A 24,347-nucleotide genomic window follows, 5' to 3' on the forward strand; every position below is an offset into this window, starting at 1 on the left:
TAATAAAACAACCTTTGCAGCCCAAAACTAAGTTAACTTCATAGGGTGTATTAGAAGAGTCACTCCTGTAAATGTGTACACCATCAGAGACATGGATAGCTGATCTAAGCCAATATGAGACCATTAAGTGAGTTCTAGATTCATTCTAACTGTAGTAGATCAGTAAATTCTCAGCTGCAAAAGCCACAGTCCTCCCCCCCCCCATAGACTTTTTCAATGGAGGGAGGTATGAAGTAGAGAATCTCGAATCTTGAACAGTTAGTCACTAGGATGGAAACTAAAGCATTGTTAATACTGTGGCTTAAATAAGATACAGACCATGCAGAAAATAAGGAAAAGATAAAAAGTCTGAAATTCAGCACCTTAAAAAAATTTTCATCACAAAATACAAGGGCTGGGGAAGAAATTCAGTGACAGCACTTGCCTAGCATTGTGTGAGGCTCTGGATTTAATTGATACCCATCATCATCAAAAAAAAAAAGAATGAAAATATTAACTTAGGAAAGATACAAGACCAAATATTCAGAATATATAAAGTATTCCCAAGTATTTTAAAAACGTACAAAGTCATGAAAGCGTTTCATAGATTAAAAACTACAAAGTACTCAAACAGAATTGTGCTCATTCTCTCATAATAGAAAGTGCAAATTAAAACCACAGACATTTTATATTCAACAGACTGCAAATATTCAGCTGTTGGAAGGGAAAGGAGCAATGGGGAGTCTAACCCACTGCTGAAATGAGAGAACAGTGTGACAGTCTATAGAATGTTCAATAGTATCCCAAATGTGAAAACCCCAATGTCATCAATGGTACAGTAGGTTAATCACTAACAATATTAGAGAAGTAAAAATAGGATATAGCTATGCACCAGCATGCATTTCAAAAATCATACTAGAGTCATAAAAACATACAGTGTAAGATGCTATTTGTGGTAAGGATAAACATGCAAAACACTACATTATTTAGGAAAATACAGAAAGGTGATAAAACTAAACAAAAGCAATAGACCTATTTCCACCAAACCCTGAACAGTAGTTGGGGGAATGCTGGGAGGGAGCCTCTGAGGAAGTGGGAACAAGTGTTCAACCAACACCGTCACTTCCCAAGTAGTATTCTTTAAATAGGTCATACATATTTTTAAATAAAAAATTTAATTTAGAAACCAGGTGATCTGCCCTTTTTCTCAACTTACTGAATTGTGTATTAATGCAAATAGAAGCCCTGTGAAAAATTAATGAGTGCCAAATGAATGGTTGGAGTATAGGAAATGGAACCTTTTTAGAAAACCAGCTATCCTCACCAGTTTCGATTTCCATATGGATTTCTCCATCACATACCCATAAGTCTGCCCTCTTATGACTGCTTTTAGGGAAGAGCAAGGCCTTCTTCACATTTACAACTAGCCTAGTCACTGAGCTAAGAACCTAGACTCGCCACAGTTAAATACAGACTGCTTTTCAAACTCCACCTAAAAGAGTGATAATAACAGCTAACACTTATATACCAAATGCATTTCTACTTAAGAGTACAAATCAATAAGCCATATAAAATAGCTAAGATGTAAAATATAAAGTGTTTTATATAAATTAATCCTCAAAATCCCATGAACTCCTTATTTTTACTATCCCATCTTGTGCCTATATAACCTCACAGGCAGCAAATCAAGATTCACATCAGTCTGTCCTTGGAGTGTATGCTTCTAACCACTATGTGTTATGTATATGACCTCAGAGATAAGCAATTACCAAATATTTCTTAGTACTAAGCTGTGAAGAGTATTCTGATATTCAGAAACTATATCAAAGTATCTTTATTTCTACAAAAATTATTTAAGTACTTTAAAATTGATTTTATATCAACAGATACTTCTAGGTATAAAAGTTTCCCCCCTCCTTAATGAGGGCACTACTACAGAATGCTTCAGTTTACATATATCTTACATACATTATACAATGTTTTAGTTCTTAAAGATGATCCCAGAATTATGACATCAGACATGCATCAATGGAAAGATAAATTTCATCTATATTCCTGCGAAATTTATCTCCACTAATGGGAACTCAAGAGATCACTTAGTTTTAAGTGGTAATGAAGAGGTAAGCTATCAAAATAGGGAAACTACTTACTGGCCAAACTTTATGTAAAAATTTACTTTTATATAAACTATAACTTTGCCATCACCATTTCAAGAGTTCCTTGTACAATCTAATTTCTATAGATTTCCACTTATTCTAGATTCCTCTTTTTTATCTGAAATCTTAAAAACCTATGTAATTGTTCCTAACACCTAAAAGCTTTGTTTAAAAATTATTTTTATACAGACAGATACTTCTAGGTACCTGTCAGCTCTCCCTAAGCCAGAGAAGAGCTGATACTGGATGGGAAAACTGCAATGAGCAACCCTGAAGGATGAAGTATCTTCCTCCAGTACACAGAGCAGGCTTTTTTTACTATTTGCTATATAAGTCATGGATTTCTTAAACTCAGTGGTCTTCAGGAGTAACAAAGCCCCTAGGCATTAAAGCATCTGTCAGGATCCATGAAACATTTCCCTATGGAATTTAAGGGAAAGGGGGACTGATGAAAATATGCTGGTGCTCATTTTGCCTGCATTATTGTCCCTTTGGTCAGCATCCATGACATCATGGCAATCAAACGTGGTAGCCTGCAAGTAGGGTAAAATCACATCCAAGATCCTTATACCAAGAGCATATGTAAATTGTGGTTTGCATTGAATTAGTGGCAAACCAAATAAATAATGTTAATCTCCACTGACAGGAAAATAGTTCAATAAAATGGTGCATCAATACCAAAGAGTAGTGGGGTGATAGACATCTGAAACTTCTGCAACCTGAAGCTGGAAAAGAGAACAGTGCCAAGATTTTTAAAGTCACTAGGCATGGTGGCACATACCTGTAATCCCAGTGGCTCAGGAGGCTGAGGCAGGAGGATCACAAGTTCAAAGCCAGCCTCAGCAAAAGCGAGGCACTACGCAACGCTGTGAAACCCTGTGTCTAAGTAAAGATACAAAATAGGGCTGGGGATATGGCTCAGTGTTCGAGAGCCCCGGAGTTCAATCCCCAGTACCCATCCCCCAAATTATGAAAGTCTACCATTCATACTTTCAGCAAAACCAGCATCAAAAAGTAACATGATGTACGTGGTAGTATTATCTTTCCCACAATTTTACAAATTTAATACCTCAGAATAAAAAAGGTGGTAATCAGACATTTCTCCAGCATAATGTTTAACAGGATTGTTATCTCTTGCCTTCCAATGTAGTATTTAAAAGGCTCTTGTTTATTACTTTTCACTTCAACCCATGTTTGTAAATAGGATTATAGTTATTTCTAACATATTAAGCACTTCATACTTAGGAACCCTTTCCAGGATTAGGATTTAAAATAAATTCATGTTGTTCTTTTTATTTGAAAATATCAAGCTATTGGAAAGATCAAGGATGGATAAAGGAAAGAAAACAAAGGTTCTTTTCCTGGGATAGACAAAATCCAATCCCATTATATACTTGAAATTTTTTGCCTCTGGACAGCTTGCAAGCATTTTTTCTTTGAGAAATTCCATATATTTTATTTAAGGGGACCCAGAAAGGTAAATGTTAAGAACTACTGGTTCAAGACATTCAATTTTGAACATAAACATCCAGGGGAAGGAAAAATTTAAAATTATATTTATTAATGTTTTATTATACATACTGTATTTTCTTAGAATTGGGAGAGGGAACCCCCACTCAAGTGAGGTAACAAACTTGCCATCCTTTACAAAATTTAATTTGAACTGACAATGTATGGTTAGTCCTTAATTCCTGAGAATTTGAACATCATTAAGTTTTCTGTGAACTTATAACAAATGTTCACATTAATTTTTAAATTACAGTATGTCTGAAAAAATATTAACATTACTATGTTAGTAAGAAAAAACATCCAAGTGTATATATTAACTCAGGTGGGAATATACTGAAGCCCTGTTGCTCTGCAGTTTGATACCATTTAAATACTTTTCAGAGATTTTATTTCAAGTATCTGAAATTATAATTTCTCCAGACTGCAGTGATGTTATTTTGAACTAAAGGTGAAATAATAATCTGTCACTTTCTTCTCAATTGTAGGTATCCAGGGAGTCAGCATGTGGCCTCTAGTATTGATAAAATGATTAATTTACATATGGGGATAATCAAGAGATGTGATTCTTTTAATCACAATTTCTATCCCCATTGAAGGATATAATTTAGAAAGTTAGAGAAGAAAAACAGAAAAAATACTGTTGCTATGAAATGGTGACTAATTTGATACAATTAAATGCAATATCATTAATATAAACATTTATAATAATGAAAATATAAATTATCAAATTATCAATTATGCAGCATGCTTTAGGGCCATTTCTACAGTTAGTATGAATTAAAAATATCAAATGTCTTTAATCTATCCATTGTCCATAATTTTTAAGCCATGTTTACATAATAAACATAAAACAGTTTCTACAAATTCTGTTTCTTCTGACTTTAATAGGGAAGGTATTTATCTTGGGCTGGGAAAGTTTTCCTGACCCTAAACCAATGAGCACAGACAGAGCACTGAATACCCATTCCAAAAATGTTAGAATTTCTTCCTTGCAGGATTTATCCAAAGAAATGTTTAGCAGGCAAATGCAACAGAAAAATCAAGCATTTTCCCAAATGATATTTGTATTACATTTAAAGTTTTAAATTTTCTTTTTCACCATAAAGGTATTATTTTATTATATTTAAAAAGGCCAAGATTAAACCATATAATTATTAACTAACATCTTTACAAAAATAAAGCCAGTAGCTTGCCAGGAACTAAAATTTACTCAAAATCTTTCTATATTCTTAAAATCAGGAAGTGATTTATTAGAGTTTTATTCTCACAGTGGTAATTTTTTAAAAGCCTGCACAGTGCAATTATTTAATCTTGTATTTTAGATTATACTTGATATGAAGAAAAAGCCTGCCCAAACCATCAGGATTTCAATTTAACCTAACATAGAAGAAACCTGAGTTTAGATGTAGAAACAATTCATTCAACTTTTTTTGATATCAACCAGAAGTGAACAAGCAGGATTCTATGGCTTTATCTGACTTTTGAGTATTAAGTAAATCTTAAAGCAGTTGTTGGAGGTTAAATGTTCCCAAAGCAATGTAAACTAATTACAATGTCTCATCAAAAGACATCAGCAGCAGCTCTTGTGAGTCACACGAAATTAACAATGAAGGATCATCAGTTATACTGTACACAAAGGGTACATAACACATTTGTACCTCACCTCCAGTATCAAAGTCGTCTTCACATACTCTTTTTGTAAGAATATTGATATGTATGCTTCATAAATTTCAGGTTCAATTCCTTTTTTTTAAGACATGTATTTACTGGCTATATAGTATATGCATTGAATTTCCAATGACTTGAGATAAAGACCTATGCAAATATAAATTACAAACACTTGTAGACTGCAAGAGATCTGAGGTGACATTTTAGGAATCTGGATTTGCCAACAAATAATTTTTCCTAGAAACATCTTCTAGCCTAAAGTCTAGGCAAAAGTCAACTTTTAAAATCTTATTCTCAACCTTTGAAAAGCAGAGCCTTTGTAAACAGAATGGCTGAACTTCAGAGTACTGCCTTAAGGGTTGTTACAACTAAAATATTTTCCAGAGATGTGACCCAGGAAACAATTTGATGATAGCTTACAACATCCATTTCACTGGCAAAAATATTAACACAATTCTGATGATCTCATACCATAAATATCACTTCACAACAGGATCAGTAGACACAGTGCAATCAGACAGGTCTCCATTGCTTGTTTTAGTTTCTTCTAGAAGTATGAGTGAAAACAACAATGGTCATATTTATGTCCAATTTTAAAAAGTGAATTCAAACGTAAATAAAATTTGAAAAGAGCAATATTGTTACATATCAAATTAAAAGGTTGTATCCATCAAACTTTTCTTCAACATAACAAATTATAACTAGTTTTTGTTTTGTTTTACATAGACCAAATACTAAGCAAGTTCTGACTGGTTGTTAATGGAAATGCAGAGTTGAGAGAGAGGAATCGCAACTGGGGAGGGACTTCAAATTGAGCATCTTTTTCCTGTGGAATCTTGGTATCTCTCATCTAAATAGGTTATGCCCCCCCACCACCACTTCTTCCAGTTGAACCAAGAAATCACCACTACGGTGCACTGCCAATACTGACAGAGATGTGGCAGCAAACTCACATATTAAAATTGTCCAGAATGAATAACTTTCCATTTGTACTTGTAACTTACTTTTTATAAACAGCTTTTTACTGTCTAGGATCAGAACAAAATCCTGGCATTTTGTGCAAATGTCATGTGCATATACTATTTAACAAATGAAAATTATTTGACAAATGTACTTATTCAGCAACTGACATCTCTAAGCAATCTTTAGCTAAAATACAGTTAAGAAGTGTAACTTGACCATGTAAGTGATATACATCAAACCAGACCCCTAGAGAGTTTTTCAAGAAAAAATCAAAGCAAGGAATCCCACTGCCTTGAGACTACAGTGGTTTGGTGGTTTTGTTTTAATGATTCAGGATTTAAAGCAAATGGTCTAGTCCATCTGCAGTTTTTTCCAGTCTCCTGCACTTTGAAAACAAGGTTCCGGCATCACAAAATGCCTAAGCAGAACCTAAGCACTCAAGTTTCTGCACAGTTTAGATTATATTAACTCAAATTCTTCCAAATCTTTTGCCTTGAAAATGAACCTAAATGGAATTAATTTAATAAATACTAAATATCTTCCAGATAATAGTCTAAAATAATTTTAAGCATGTTTAATTCTAATTCATGAATTAAGTAAATTTCTTTTCAACTTAAATACAGGCATTAGTTTGTTTTTTTTAAAGACTTATTTCTAGGTCTATATTATTTTCCAAAAGAAAAAAGGAAGCTAGAAATCTGACCCAAAAATGGTGTATTCATGTCTACAGTTAAAAAGAGATTTATTGTTTTTTTCCAAATTCAAGTCACTCACTGACCTTCCTTTTCTTTCTTTTCTTGGTTCTCTTCAGCTGCAGTCTTGTCTGCTCTGAAGAAAATTCTTGCACTGCTCAGTGAGAAATAGAGCAATTCAAATTCCTAAATAAACAAATTTGAAATAAAAAGGAAAAATACTTATTATCACAAAATATCAAGAATAAAAGAAACAAAACTAAAAAGAAAATATTTGTACTTTAATGTGTCTTATTATATTAAAACTCTCTGGCATAAATCATAAATAAACTTAACTAAGTAGCCCATCCATTATTAAGATCTGAATCAAACAACTTTCAAATATCATTAATCCTAAAATATACCCTATATTCATCTAACTTGTTTAAAATGGGGTTTTCCATATGGATTATGGTTTTCAGATATCAAAAAGCAAGTCAAAGCAGATTTGACTTTTACATTCCTCTACCTGTAGATAGACATCCAGTCGCTTCTGAGTGAGGTTCATGGTTTGCAATAGTTTTTCATCTTGACTAGCTGATTGTATGTTCTGTTGCTTAGCAACTGCTCTTATCTCCCTCAGGTATTTCTCTCTAACAGACTGGAACCAGTGAAGTGAATCAAACTCCTGGTACTGATCCAAAAGCTTTAGGATGTAAGCCACACCTACAGTCATAAGCAAAATTACAGTGAGTGTAGAGGTTGTATTCTATGCCTTTACCAATAACTCTTAGCAATAAGCTAACAATTTTGAATCAATACTCTTTCAAATCACATTTTACTGCATAAATGAGTGAAGCTACCGAGATGGCTTAATTTTCCTAAGAAAATATGTAAGAATGTAAAAAACTAAAGAAAAATCAATTAAGAAGAAAATAAGTAATATGGCCTGCAAAAATATTGGGCTATTGAGGGTAGCGAATAAAAAGTTCCACTGATAGGGCTGGGGCTGGGTCTCAGTGGTAGAGCACTTGCTTCACACAGAACGTGTGACACACTGGGTTCAATTCTCAGCACCACATAAAAATAATAATTATAGTATTGTGTTCATCTACAACTAAAAAAAATATTTAAAAAAAAAGTTCCACTGATAAAGAGCAAGTGAAGAGGAAGTTACAGGCAAACTAGGGAAACTAAATACAAGATGCTTAAAACTATGAAAACCCAACAAAAACAAAGCCTAAGTGTTCAGTCAAGTTAGAAAAGTGATTAGCAATACTAACAGACTATTGAAATACAGTTAAAGATGATGAGGGAAAAAAAGTATTGTCAGATGACCCCACTAAAATGAAACAAACAGTAAGCACTATCCCATGAAAAATCAATCTGTAAAGAGCACAAAAACCTATTTTTAAGTCAATATAAAAACATATTTTAAGGTGAACATAAAATCAGTGGGAAAATAGTTCCATTTAAGCTTACCCATGGCAAAACCATCATCAGTAAAGGCTGCTCCAATTTTATTTTTTTTATTCAATTTTTCCTTGCAACTAATGGAATGCTCTACAAAGTTGAGAGTCTAAAAAGAGATATTAAAGAAACAACTGTGTTAAGAAAGTCTTTAGAATCTTCAGAACAGACATTTCAAAAACTGCAAAATGAACCCTAGGTTCCTGTCTTTCGTTCTGAAACATTTGCCTAAGACAATCTCTTAGTGAGGAAACAAATCGATTCAAATGTCTCTTAATGGCTTTCTTTCCAAGCCCTTAAAACATGAGTCCTCCTTCAATCACTACTTAACCCAAGCACAGTGTATATGGTACATTATAAAGTATGATACACATTTTAGAGATGAAAACACTGAGCACTGGGAGATTTAGCATCTTACCCAAAATGATACAAAAAGAATGTGGGAGTCAGAAATGGTCCTGCTTTATAACAAAATACTCTTAAGCCTATGCAGGAAGCTTTTACTTCTGCCTGCTTGATTCATTCTAAAATACTACTTATCATGTTTTTGGTTAAAAGGGATTAAAAGTCCTTTGGCTAAAGGGTGAATTCCTCAAAAGTGGTACTTCTCTTGAAAATTCAGCTTTTCCAAAATACCTTATCTAATCAATTTGTTCAAAGATTTACTGAAGCTACTATGTAACATGCAAAAAAGAACTTTTGATTAGAAAAAAAAACTGATTACCATTTAGAGTTTACACCAAGCAGCACTACTGGCACAGATTTTTTTTTTGTGTCCAACATACTAAGCCATTAGTCATATGTGTCCACTGAGGCTAGTATATAACTGAGAAAGTAAATTTTTAATTTCATAAAATTAAAAAAAAACTTTTAGTGGCCACATGTGATAATACAAGGACAGCAGAGCCATAGAGGGGTACAGAAAACATTGTTTAAAAAACAATTATGATACAGTGATGAATATAGTTAACAGCCAACATTAAAAACAAAACATCAAGTTTCACTTTTATTGCCTGTGAAATTCATTTCACAATCACATATTTGCAAAATATTTATCAACTGTTATTTAAATCTTTTTTAAGATAGCTTATTTACATTTTAAAACTGTAAACTTGAGCACAAAGGTAGTGTTCTATACTTCTTGGTAGGGCTCTTAGTCCATTTGGAACTGAATTCTGTAAATCTCCAGGCTCCCCCCTAAGGTCACCAATGGTTTTCATTACTGCTACTAGGGCCTAAACATTTGTCCTCCATCTTAAAGAAATACGGTGAGAACTCACCCTAAGTTAACTACAGTGTTGCCACATACTAGTTTGGACCTAGCCTAAAATGGAAAGATGCTTATTAGATGAATGTGGACATCTTTGCTCTACCATAGCTACTAAATTGTAATGATAACTAACAATAAGTATATAAAACAAAATTTATGAAAAACAAAAGCTATCAATAAGTCAATAGCTATTTCTGATAGGTAATAATGGTTATGTAAAATGTATGAAGATGGGTGTCAACAATTCAGGCAAAAATATGAAAAGTTGTTATTCTTGGTCAAAGGTGGGTATAATAAAAAGCTAAAACTGCAAAGTGATATTTAGATTTTAGAGCTATCTATTTACAAATTGAAAAACTATTATAGAAAGCTTCAGGGAAGATTAACCTATCTAAACTTTTGACTCCATTTCCCCCACTGGAAAAATTGTCTTTATAATGTCATTTTTGTTAATAAGCTACTTTTTGATAGTGACTACAGAAATACAGAACATATTACATATTTTAATAAGGAGAAAGCACTAAATATTTAGGTATTGGTATTTACTACTGAATAGACAGAAGTTATCCTCAAATAACAGGCTTTTAAGAGAGATGTTAGAAAAAACTTTATATTAAAACAGCTGAAGTCAGTCTATGCTAAGCAATTAAAATGATTACATGGTATTATTCTGGCCAAAGATTCTATGGGATATGTAATGGCATATACTCAAGTAATTTAAAACACTATGATTTCTCTGGCAGTGTATAACAAATAATAATCTCTTAACTATTAAATAAGTTCAACATAGCTAATGAATAAAAAAAAAGTTGGTCACATTCACTGAGCTCACATTTAGTTTTACCTACAACCAGAAAGTCAGTAATACAGTCTGTGTGCATTTCATGCTTACAAGAAAACCAGATTTATTAATACTCTTTTTTCAAATTCATTTTAGGTTCTGAATATACTCACTAGAGGAGGAACAATGATATAGAAATTTCAGAGATGTATATTCTTTGGCCTTCGAAATTCTGGAGCAAAAACATCTACAAGCATTTTGAAATATTCTGTGCCTTCAGCAGAATTTCGTGTATGATCACTGAGGACCGAGTCCAAATGCCTAAAAACCAAACAAACAAAAATGTGTTTCCTCTTTTAAATAAGGTGTGGCCTTTAAAAAACAGTGTGTGCTTTTAGATAAAAGCACTCATAAGCAGGAAACATTATACAATTTCTATATGAGTTTCCTTGGAGTTCACAATGAAATAATTTTCTTATGGACAGAAACTGATTAGAATCATCTAGTTAACTTAATTATTAAAACAGAATAGAGCATCCGGGGACTTAAAATGATAAGGTTCTGTATTTCTTTTCCCCACAATGAGCCCTGTACATCTCATTGTAAGTAAAGTCTTCATTTTAAGTCTCTTCACTAGTCCTTCCTCTACATCTCCTTACCTCAACTTAAACCTGGCCTTCTTTCAAGAAGCTTTTCTTTCAATCTTCAGAAATATTAGCTGCTTTTCCTCCTGAAATCCTCATGTATACTACTTCTACATGTTATTCCTCCACCAGAGGAAGGCAAAAATCTCTCCTTTAATCCAACTACAGATGCTCCTCAACCTACAATGGGTTTGCATCCTGATAGATCCACAGTAAATTGAAAATAAAGTAAAAAAAAGAAAAAAATGTGTGTATATACGTAGCCAACTAAACATGATAGCCTAGCAATGCAGAATACTGGAGTATATCAGTTGTTTCGCTTTCTGATTGTGAGGCTGACAGGGAGCTACAACTCACTGTTCTGCTCTGTATCGCACAAGAGGTTCATAATGCAAATTGCTAGCCCAAAGAGATCCAAATCCAAGACATAAAGGAGCTAGGGATGCAGTTTAGCGGTAAAGTACTTGCCTCGCAAGCACCAGGTACTAGCAAGCACCAGGCCCTAAACTTGATCTCAGCACCACAAAAACATAAATCAAAATAATCAAAGTATAATTTCTACTGAATGCTTTATCATTTTCACACCATCCTAAAATTGAAAAAAGAGTAGAGTTGAAAGTAAAATAAAATGGTAAGTTGAGCCATTATAAATCAGTGGTCATCTGTATATTCATCTACTCTTTTGGAAAGCAAGCATCTACCAATTTTTAGCCACCACCCTAACTTAATATCTAGGACTAGGATGCCTTCCCTAGTTCTCTACTGTTTATGTGGATAATTTACTCATTACCATGACCCCACAACTCTTGGATTTCATCTGCCATGACATTTCTTCACTTACTATTAACCATCCTCTCCCTTGCACAAATGTGGATCTTTCAGTTAGCAATCATATCTTAAAAACCAATATCCTACTGTAACTTCCTTTGGCTTCTTCAAAGTATTTTTTAAACAGTCCCCAATTTTGAAGAAAATGATGACATTTAAGAGGAGATAAAGGGTCCAATTTTCTTTCTTTGGTATGCAAGCCACAACCATTTTAATTATTTTCATGACTTCAAATGACTTTAATACCTGTCTTCTGTAATCTAGTAAAGCACTATGCTATCCAGTAGGATACTGCAGAACAAAGCTTCTGTGTTAGGGTCATGTTTTCATTAAAATGTACACATATATTTTCTGGTATATTTTAATATTTATTTTTAAAAATATCAAGCCTATAAAAAATTAAAAGATAGTATAATGAACCCTGAATGCCCTTAATTAGATTCACACTTCTTCACAATTTGCTAGTTTTCTCTATTTTTCACAAACATTTCAAAATTGCAGACCCCATGTCACTTAGCACATAAATACTTCAGCATTACTCTATTAGAATAAAGACATTTCCCTAAAAAGCCACATCAGTACACCCAAGAATAAAATACAACATTATCTAATACACAACCCATTTTTCAAATCTCCCCAATCATTCCCCAAATGTCCTTTATAGATAAATGTTTTCTTTACCTGGATTATGATTAAGGATAACCCCATTACATTTGGTTATCAGGTCTCTTTATTCTCCTAATCTAGACAGCCTCTTTGCCTTTTTGGTCTTTCATGACATCTGACACTTTTTAAGAGTCTAGGCCAGGTATTTCACAGAACGCCCCACATTCTGGATTTCTCACATTGCTTCGTCCTAATAAATTCAGAGAAACACTCCTAGGAAGAATATAAACTAGGTGCTTGTCATTACATTACATCAGGAGGCCATATAATATCAGTCTGTCCCATTACCAATGTGCTGTTTTATCACTTGACTAACGTTGTAGACATCTCTTCTACATTGCAGATAGCTTTTCCCTGTGATTAATAAGCAATTTTGTGGGATGATTTTTGAAAATGAGTTCTCTGGTTTCCAAAAACTTTTCACCCAACACTTAAGTGTTATAATTGCAAAATGTGATACTTTTTCCCCTTAATTTTCTCATCTGCTTTATGTTAGCTGCCATTCTTTTGTTAAAAGAAAAAAAAAACTGTTTTAACCTTTCTTATTATCACTATAACTCATAGATTTTTTTATTCAATGTTTTATGACCTATTTCTATCATTACTCTTTTTTTTTAAGTTGAAGATGGACACAATACCTTTATTTCGTTTATTTTTATGTGGTGCCAGGGATGGAACCCAGTGCCTTATGCATGGCGAGGTAAGCGCTCTACCAATGAGCTGCAACTCCAGCTCCCCATTACTCTTTTTGACATTCAAACTGTCTCCACTTTGTTCAGAGTGCCCCTTCATATCTGATTCAATAAAGTGCTATAAATATTAAAAATAAAATCTACAATTTCCTCTCAAGTTTTATGTTACAAAATCACTAATGACTCAAGCCTGTAGATCTGCACTACCCACTAAGATCACTATCAGTAGTAAAATGAAAAAAATTCAGTTCCCCGCAGTCTAATCTGCCATATTTCAAGTGCTCAACAGCAGTGTATGGTAGTGGCTGCTCTCCTAGAGGACTCTACTATGCTGCTTTAGAGGACATGAAAGGAAGGACTGGCATTCAAGAACAGTGCTAATGAATAGAAATATTTTTAAAGTAAGAAGAAATAGGTAAAATGAATTTTACGAATGAGATATCTGACAATCCTTTTCTTATACTAAATCTTTGACCCAAACACATTTCAGGTGCCTAGAGTCATATGTGGCTAGTGAGTTCCATACTGGACAGCATGTTCCAGAAGATCCCTTTTTAGTGAAGTTGGAAAGATCCTGGAATGACATAAGTCTCTAAAAAACAATGTTATTTCATAAACTGAGACCATAAATAATTTGCATAATAAAGATCCTGGCATATAAATTACATATTACCCTCTAGTCTTCTCATTAATGTTTTATATAAACACACTATTTTAAACTTCCAAATTTAGTTACTCCAAAATTAGACTACCTTGCTGCTTTTAATGTTTCTTCTGAAAGACCTTCTTCTTTCACAAGTTCCTCAAAGTTTACAATATCTTCAAGATCAGGCACAAATCTACATAAGAATTTGGGAAAGATTTATTAGAGCAACTGACACAGACATAAAAGTGGTACCATAGGACTCAAAATTTTTCAATTATGCATTTAGGAAGAACTCTACATTTCAGTAACATTGTTAATATCACCACTTAAGTTCCAAATCAAATTTTAGACATGATCACATTTTAATCCTTAAAATCACATACTCTTTAGATCCTCTCGTTTTCCATACTGACAAATAAACATAACTACAACCTTAAGAGAAATAAAGATTTCAAAAGTATAAAGCAAAGAAATCTAGTAGAAGTAATGGTTTTCTTTCACATTAGAATTAATGGATTTTGTCTACATTTTATCTCAAAATATATTAACACAAATAAACACCTTCTCTATAATCAATAAACAGATTTAAGTAACAATTTTCAAATAGCATAAACAAGGCAAAAATGATATTTGCATCCATACCTAATGGCATTGCTGCTACAATGAAGACCACCAGATCTTATCATTCGTACATAGCCCATAGCATTACCTTAAAAACCACATAAAAAAATCAGATATTTATATAAATAACTCTAAATTCTATAATCAGGAATATAATTACATACAGTAGTCAATTACAAGGTTTCCACTCCAAAGTACCAAAATAATCTGCTATATTTTACTTCTGTTCAGTGTTCCATTAAAAGCAAAACTGTTAACATATTTCTGTACTTAAAAGTTATATACATCTACGTTAAATATTTAAAATAAACCTAACTTTCAACAAACTAAATTCATTAAATGCTATGTTAAAATGATCTAACAGTTTTAAATTGTAATATCAATAGTTTATTTGCTTTCACACTGAAATCTAGCTTCCTCTTTTTCTCCCTCCCTCTTCAACAACATTTGCAGTTATCATCGTATTCCTAATTGCCACATCTTGCCTAGAACACTACAATATGCAATGGTTTCCTGATTTCCCTACCTTCACCATTAGCACCCTGCCGTATCCTTCAATCTTTCATTTAACTAGCAGCTAGTTACTGTTGGGGGCAGGGGCAGTACTGGGGATTGAACTCAAAAGTGCTTAACCACTGAGCCACATTCCCAGCCCTTTTTCTTTTTTATTCTGAGACAGGGCCTCACTAATTGTTTAGGACCTTGCTAAGCTGCTAAAGCTGACCATGAACTTGGAATCCTCCTGCATCAACCTTCTGTGTTGCTGGGATTACAGGTGCATACCAATACACCCAGCTACAGCTAGTTACTTTATAAAAAGTAAGTTGGAGCACATCATTCCTTTTCTGAAAACTCTACAATGGTTTTCCATCTCAATAAAACCCAAACTCTGTATGTTCAACTTCAGTATAGCCCTGCATTTTCCTGCCCCTGGCTGCTGTTCTGCTATCTCTGCTATCACACCTTGCCGATCAGGTCTTCACTATCTCCATTCCAGCCCCCAGCCAAGTCCTCAGAATGCCAAGCGGACTCTGGAGTTTTGCAATTGACTGTCAACTGTCAGGTATACTTTTTCCCTAGATATGAACAAGGTTTATGCCCTCATTTTATTAAGTCCCTGTTCATATGTCACCTTCAAAAGCTTTCCCTGAATATCACTGCATAATGCCCAATCCCATTACATAACCTCACCCAGCACTTATCAGTGACATATTATCTTTTTGTTTATATCTCCCCCCACTACAATGCAAGATCCATGAGTACAGCCTTTGACATCTTCATTGCTTCATCCCTAGAGTCAGCAAGTCCTAGCACAGGGTAGGAATTCAATACAAAATTGAAGTGAATTGAAATTATTTAGGAGAGAACAGATAAAAAGGTAAGAAGCAGTTAACATTTTTTAGCCATTATGGTAACATATGTTTTGACATTAACAACCCTACAAGGCAGGTATCACTGAATTTATCTTAAGGCCTGTCCCAGTGGGGTTTTTGAGTTATTTTTTTAAAGCACATATTAGAAAAATCAATTATCTAGTTTTACTATTTTCCTCCAAACTGTCAGACATATGTCTGGCTAATTGAAATGTGAGAGGTAGATACAGAGCAATGCTTAGGAGCAAAGCTCTGAAACCAGACTACTTGGGTTCACATTCAGACTCTGCCACTCATTAGCTGGAAGATCTAGGTCAAATTATACAACTTCTTTTTATGTCAGTCTCATCTGTTAAACTCTAGAAGGGCAGAGATCTTTTTTACTGTCAAAATTCTGATATTAGTATGTGAAAAATGAAATTTAAGCAATACTGCTCCAAGGACAGCTCTTAATCTGAGGTCCCTAGACCCACACTTAAAGCACCTGGACTCCTGTACCTTATATACAAAAGTATAAGTTCATACACAGGCTAATATTAGTTCTAGGAGAAATCAATCCAGAATTTTCACCAGATTCTCAAAAACTAAGAAATACTGCTCCAGAAGTGGCCACCTAATATGATATTAAATGATATCATATTAGAAAACAATACTCCCTGAAGAAAACAATACTCAACACCTTATATTAAATGGTTTAAGATAAAAAATTTACAAAGCTAATATTTTTGTACTATCATAGAAACATTTAATATCCAAACCAAGCAATCTATAAAACTTAAGCTACAATTCAGTGACGTTACTCTAACACTAAATACTTGTAACGTACTTCCTACTAGTAAATTTAAAGCCCACTGGGAGCAAAGATTGTCTGCATCCCCAGCACCTGAAAGAACATTCATCACAACTGATGCTTAGTAAATGTTTGATAAATGAATAAATGAATCTCAGAAGGCAAAAATTTCCCAAAATATAGCTAAGAAGATATTATTAAGTGATTGGTGTCATTTAACATAAAATGTGAAGAATTTAAAAACACCTCTGGACTTATACCTGAACAACCTTGATTTAAGCCTCAGCAACACCATTTTTTTCTCTAAGTCTCTTTTTCTTTCACTCCCTCCTTCTCTCTCCTTTTCTATTTATTTATTTTTAGTTCTAGAGATTTAACCCAGGGATGCTTAACCACTAAGCTATATCCCCAGCCATTTTTTTTAAATTTTGAGACACAGTCTCACTAAGTTGCTTAGGGTCTCCCTAAGCTGCTGAGGCTGGCTTTAAACTTGCAATCCCCCTGCCTCTGCCTCCCAAGTAGCTGGGATTACAAGTGTACACCACCATGCCTGGCCTCTTTCTGCATTTTAAAAACAGTGATTACAGTCTCTCTTTCAGAATTATTTTAAGGACATTAACAAAGATAATATGTGAAAAGCCTAAATAAGTATAAGATTTTATTAAGCTATGATTATTTTTAACTGCTTTTAAATGTCATATACTATATTTCAGAAGACAAATTCAACTTGTTCGTTCAAATCATATGCACATGTATAAAAGGGTGCAGCATCAAAAATTATAGTATTCAGTATTTTATCTTTAAATTTTTATACAGCTTATTAAATTACTAACTTTTCACGTAAATTCGTTATACTCTCATATTTAATGTGAGAAAATCTCTTAGAAGCCCAAAACAGTGCTTTGAACAGAGTAGGTACCCAGTAATTACTAACCAGCAGACTATCAATTATGAATATAATCTTTGTGAAATTTATTAAGTATATTTTAAATCTGTGATCAGTCTATCAATTTCTTCTGTAGCAACAGTAATTGTGTTAAGAAAATTACCCCAGTGAAATAAAACTAAGTTGAGACATTCACATAATAAGCTGTTTATTAGCATGACCTATTTAATATATGAGATTATTGGGCTTTGTACTTTGTTTCCCAACATTTTTATAGTAACTTACCAATTTGGCTGATGAGTTGCCTGAACTGATCAAGATAGCTCTGTCCCTCTGGTGTTATTCCAAGTTTTCTGATGCCTCGATTGAATTTTTCTGCTCTATCAAAAGGATACTAGAGAGATAATTTTAAGACTACCTTTAGACCCCTAAACCAGAAAATGCCTACTAAATCAATCACGGCAAAAACTTTCCTGTCTAATTTTGTATCTCATCATGCCTTCAAAAATATACCACTCAAGTCTAATGACATAAAAGTTGTGTAAAAAAAAAAAAAAAACTACTAACATTCAGTTTTGTTTTTTTTTTTTCTTTTTGGTATTAAAGGTATGCCACTAAATAAGTTTTACATCACAAATTACTAGTGTCCTAACACCTCAAAACTCTTATCAGATTGAAAAAGAACCTTATTCATCCTAGAAACATTTGTTTCTAGATGTGTCAAGTTTCTGTGGGCTAAATAGGTTATCTGATATTTATGAACATTCTTTTCCAATGAAAACACATCAGGTGGCTTAAAATTCCTAGGTGCCATCAATAATGAAACAACTTTTTAAAGTTAGAGACATATGTGTTAGGATGCTACCCTTAGCACCATTTATAAAAATGAAAAATGAGGGGGAAAAGATTCATCAATATAAAATTAAGTAAGTTATTATCTCTATACTACCAACTATTAAAAATAATTAGATCTATAGGTACTGATATTTTATGAGTATACTGCAGAAGAATGTGTATAACATCACTCCATTTGTGCTATAAAAAAGAAAGATGTGGGGCTGGGGATGTGGCTCAAGCGGTAGCGCACTCGCCTGGCATGCGTGAGGCCTGAGTTCGATCCTCAGCACCACATACAAACAAAGATGTTGTGTCCGCCGAGAACTAAAAAATAAATATTAAAAAAATTCTCTCTCTCTCTCTCTCTCTCTCTAAAAAAAAAAGAAAGATGTATAAATGTGTGTAATTATATGTGTCTACTGTGAAGATATTGTGAAGGGTATAACACAGCACTGCTAACAGCCACTGTCTCCAGAAAATGGAATTGAGAGGAAGAAAATGAGGGAGGATAGTATATATACTTTACATGGCTTAAATGTTTCAAAATTATGTTTTTATATTATTTTAAAATTTTACAAAAGTAAACCTGGCTACATTGATTATTTTATTTTTCCTTATGCTTAAGCACACAGAGAATGCAAAGATTAGGAAATTATAAGGGAAAAGACAAAGGAACTTGGAGGTCAGATGTAGATAACATGTGAAAAATTAATAAAGAAAGAAAAACCCCACAGAGATCTAAATAATGTATTGTAGCATAAACATTAGCCATGTACGGCACACAGCTGAATCAAAGTACCTAACAGCAAATATGTAGCGTACCTTATGGTCATTTTGGTCCTTGATTTCCCTGAAAAACCGAATATCTTTAATCAATCTGGACTTGATATGTTCATCATACATAAACTGACTAAATATATAGAACTTCTTTTTCAAAAATTGGTAAGTGAAATTAACCTATAAAATTAAAATTAAAAAAAAAGTTAAATTAAAAAATTAATTTTAGGTCAATATTACCAAATAACAATGATCTAAAAAGTACTATTTTAAAATTCAACTTATTTTGGACCTGAAATATTTAAATAATGAAGCTTTTTATTGCCTAAGTTTATAGAACTTTCTACAGGCTTCTCATATTTTTACTAAAAAAAGGAGAAAAAAGTGTACAATATTCTCATGACAGGATTAAAAGCAGTAATGGGAAACACAAAACCAGACAGAAGCCCCTAGCTTTTAGGTCATACACCAGTAAGAAGTTCCTATGTTGATCCATCATTAAGATTACTTATTACTAATATGCACAGCTAGAATGAAACTGAAGTGAGAAACATGATGCTCCTTGAAGATTCCTCAAGGACGATATTAAACATTTAATTATCTGTAAGCATTTTTTAATGCCTTTTATACACAAAGCAATATGCTATTCTCATGCTAGATGCAGTCCTTGTCCTCATGAGGTTATATTCTAGCAGGAGTGACAGATGTTTTAAACAAGTTCTGTTTAATAAGTTGTTATATTTCAACTGCAATAATTTCTAAAAATGAGAAGTATGAGTGCTTTGAGAATGAATAACAAAAGGCCTGAAGTAGATTCAGAATCTTCTGACAAAGTGAAAGTTGAGCTGGGATTGAACTAAAATAATATAACATTAATTCTAACCTACAAAATGGAAGCCCCATACTCATTTCCATTCCCATGACTCTCAGATACAACAAATGGTTTGGACAAATTTAAGCCCTTTTTACTGAATCTTCATTTACCCAGTTATAGAAATGGGTCCTTCCTCTAAACTTACATTGTGGCTTAAACTTTGTACTCTCCCTGCTCTGTGTCTGTTTCTTTGCTTTTTATCTCCTTTGTGGTCTTTTCTTTGTCCTTCTACTCTTCATAGTAACTCTGCCACTCTGATTCTCACTTTCCTCTGCTCACTTTATCATCACACATCAGTAACCTACATTCATTAGTAAGATTAACTGATTTTCAATATTCCTCTACTAGGAAATGTCTGTTATTCTCACCCTAGTGCCAGAGGCACATAAAATACACTGGTAATACTTGTTACATGAATGAGTCTGTGGTAGATGATAGAAGGTAAGGAAGAGTTTATCCTCAAAAGTTCATTTATCATGAAAGGTTTCAGACATGATTTCTACATGGATGATTCCTTATTTTAAATTTAAAACTCTGACTACACAGATCTCATTTCTATACTGGTAACCATTAAAATAGAGCCTCAATCACACTCATCGGCTCTAAAACTTCAAAGCATTCCCTACTATATACTAAAATGATCCCAACTTAACTTTCCAATCTTCTTCCTATTCCCTCACTCCAAAGATATTTAATATTTTACAACTTAAGCATTCACAATTTTTTCCTCTTCAGGAGAAATTATGCTAAAAGTGAGGTAAATTCAAAGATCTCTTTCTTCAGAAAGGGAAAAACAGCACGCACATTTAAAAGATTTCCTCAAGTGAATGAATGTCCATTTCTAAGAGTAAAATATTTTTAGTAAATTCATAATTATATGGATATTAAATAATTAGTAGCCCCTCCACGTAAAGGATATAAATGACCTTAAACTACTATCAGTGATTAACTTTTTAATTAACTTCCAGAGAATATCAGAATCAACATACATATGGACGTCCTCAAAACTACAGTGCTATTTATAATGATGATGCTGTGATGTCTGTTAAGGAGCCTTTTATAAGCAAAACTCCCATCACATCGAATACAATTTAGTGCCAAATATTTTTAATTATACTACCAGAAAAAAAATGGAAATTCAGCTATAATATCAACAAGTAGTAATGCGTATTTGCCAGAATATTCTATAAGAAAATTATCTTCCAACCTATTAAATTAAGCAGGGGTCTAAGTACCTACCAACCCACCCCAGTCCCCCACTAAAAGTGCACTTACTGTGGTATTCATGATTCCTGTGCCATGTGTACGAATTGAATTAGCAATATGCCAAATATTAATAGTATTCAAATGTTTGTTATTGCTTGTTCGTTCAATAAAAATCTACAATGAAACAAATTTAATCAGTTATCCAAAGAAAATTTTAGAATTGGTTTCATTAATTTAACTGGGAAGCCATTCAAGAAGATAGTACAACCAAGTCGCATCAAAGCAATAAACAAGATCTCTAAACATTCATTTTGTTTTGAATATTTTACTAATTTTTGGCCTTGAGAATCAATTCCTTGTGCCTTGTCTTCCACTTAAATAACCACTCACATTTAAAAAAAAATTCTTAAACCTACTTACCTGATTGTTGAGATTATAGAGGTATCGAGACACAAATATATGAATGTTTCTCATGATTTCCAAAACATCAAGGCCCTACAACATAATCCACATAAGTTCTATAATTATAAATTTAAATAATCAAAATTATATCAATACAGTGACACTGATTATATTAAGCTTCCCAATATTTTGAAACTATTTTAAGAAACTACATAAAAAGTATGACCAAAGGTATAAGAGCCTTCTGACATATATAATCAGAACTACCTCTTTGAGAAAGCCTTGTTGATTATGATTTTTTACCTCTTATATGTGAACAGAAGTTCAAATAATCAAAGATGATGACCCACCATCATTTCCCCACCATCCTTGAAAATACCTATTTGTCTTTCCAAGGATATTACTCACATTTTTTTATATAAACTAATGAACAGATTCTAAATGGTATTCACAGGATATACTATGTTTGTAAAATGCATACTATGTTTCAGCTACTATGCAAAGTTCTTTTACAAAGGATTATTCTAAATTCCACAGGTGAAGAAAATGAAGCTAAGGAAGTTCTTTAGGGTCACAAGTCACGAAGAGCCAGAACCCTGGGATTTAAGAAAGCCTAACTCCAAATTAGACACCTTTTAATGCACAAGTTCTCTACTGAGATTCCTTCATTCTTCAGACACAGTATTACTCTATACACCCAATGGTATACCATCTACATTTTTCTCTGCTTTTCTAATTATGGCTTAAAGTAGCATTACAATACCTCTAGTTTCAGTTATAGTTTTTTATTGTGTTCTAATCTAAAAATTTGTTCACACCTTTTTACTCTACACCAAATGCTGCTTTGCACTCATTTTAAGAGCAAATACATTCGTAATTCTATAAAATTAACCACTTTCCTAAGACACTAATGCCTAAGTTTAAAATCCTTAAATATGACCCTGAGTAAACTATTTGCAATTCTGAAGACACCTAGTATGTTTGTGAAATTTATATACATCACCAACACTCAACAAATCTGGGTGCACCCAGGAAGCCGCTAGTAAATTCTTTCATAAAGTCAAATAGTGGCATCTAATTTCTCACTCTTCTCACGTATGAGGTTTTATATAGAAAATATTTTCTTTGAAAAAAAACACACACACGTAGTAAAAAGTAAGAAGAAAAGACTTCCTAAAGAAATATTGTTATATTACAGTCAGATTATGTTAGGAGTACATTATACACACCTGTTCCAAAGTCTGACTAGGAAGATGTGCCTCTGTCATAACCAATCCATAACGTTGAGTAGCTAAATTTCTCATTTCACTGTACGTGGCCCAATCATGAAGGGCTACTGTTGTGAGATTGTAGAAAGTCTTGTCTAGGTAGTGAGTTACATAAGCTACCAGAAAAAACAAATTCCAAACAATTTTTGAATCATAAAAACAGCAGAAAAGGAACTAGAAAGGAAAAAAAAAACAATACTTGTCTTTGAATATTATATTTCTTCCTTTAAGATAAGGTACTAGGAAATAACCACAAAGGAGTTACAGAATAAATTAGCACATACCAAAAATAATACCCTCAAGGTGTTATTTCTTCTTTCATAGTTTATTAAAGAGATATAGGATATGAATTAAGAAGGAAAAAAAACTCACCTCGAATGTCAATGAATCGATTGAAAAACCTAATTGGATTTAGCGAGAAAAAAAGAGCCAGGTCTTTCATGCCAACTTTGAAAGGGTTTCGGTCATCCAGCTTTAAATGAGTATGCACAGAAAGTCTCAGATCCTTCTCTATTTCTTTGCACAACTTGTCCAACAAATGCTGTTCAGAGATGAATTGATAGTTTAATTTTTCAAAATGATATCCCAATTGTATTGTTTCTCTATATGACTATGTTTTGAGAGTTTATAATCAGTGCATTGAAGAAAAAAATTATCAAAATAGTTTTGTTTAGGATTCTAAATACATCATGATAATTTTTTTTAATTGGAAAATGGAAAATTATTTTGCTCATTTTATACCAATAATTTTAGAGGGAGAGGGCCAGGGAGAAATTATCTAATTGTCAAACCTTTATTTTCATTAATATTTTAAATTTAGCTAAAAAGAAAACTAAAAAAGCAATAGCTTCACAATAAGGAACATGAATATGTAATATAAGCATAAAATTTATGGGAACAGCAACAAAGGAGGAAAAACCCCACAAATATGCAAGTGAGAAAAGAAAAGAAATCTTTCTGATCTACCACAGAGTTCTAAATACTGGACATGTATTTCATTTTCTAAATAAAAATATTTATGGGTTGGGGATATAGATCAGTAGGAGACACCTGCCTGCCTAGTATATGCAAGGCTCTGGGTTTGAAGGAAGAAAAAAAGAAAGGAAAGTAGGAAAGGAGGGAGGGAAAAAAAGATGAGGAAGGAAGACATGGAGAGGAAGGAAGGAAAAAAGGGAGGGAGGGAAAAAGAGAGAATATTTTTAATTCAAAAAATTACATAAAATTTTCCTAATTTCATCAAACCCACATAGGTTTACACTGTAAAGTTGACTCATTTTTAGTTCTTCCCTCCAAATAAAACATCACTAGATGGAAATTTGATTTTAAAGGTATCAGTGTTTATTATAAACACTAAAACAGGAAACACTATA

General features: G+C 33.0%; 1 pseudogene across 1 annotated transcript in view; it reads right to left on the bottom strand.

Moving 5' to 3' along the window:
- Positions 1-2,738: 2,738 nt before the first annotated feature.
- LOC308633205 (WASH complex subunit 4-like) overlaps positions 2,739-24,347 on the bottom strand; it is a 38,454-nt pseudogene continuing 16,845 nt past the window's right edge. The window contains exons 14-27 of the transcript XR_014024326.1: positions 23,350-23,518; positions 22,939-23,093; positions 21,728-21,802; positions 21,377-21,481; positions 19,273-19,407; positions 17,899-18,007; positions 14,586-14,652; positions 14,050-14,136; positions 10,641-10,788; positions 8,429-8,525; positions 7,476-7,672; positions 7,054-7,153; positions 5,784-5,859; positions 2,739-3,017 (exon numbers count right to left, since the gene is read on the bottom strand). The product of XR_014024326.1 is annotated as a WASH complex subunit 4-like (transcript). The remainder of the gene's footprint in view (positions 3,018-5,783; positions 5,860-7,053; positions 7,154-7,475; positions 7,673-8,428; positions 8,526-10,640; positions 10,789-14,049; positions 14,137-14,585; positions 14,653-17,898; positions 18,008-19,272; positions 19,408-21,376; positions 21,482-21,727; positions 21,803-22,938; positions 23,094-23,349; positions 23,519-24,347) is intronic.

This window comes from Spermophilus citellus, assembly GCF_964194105.1.
Source record: "Spermophilus citellus genome assembly, chromosome: 14".
In the NCBI taxonomy this organism is placed as follows: domain Eukaryota; kingdom Metazoa; phylum Chordata; class Mammalia; order Rodentia; family Sciuridae; genus Spermophilus; species Spermophilus citellus.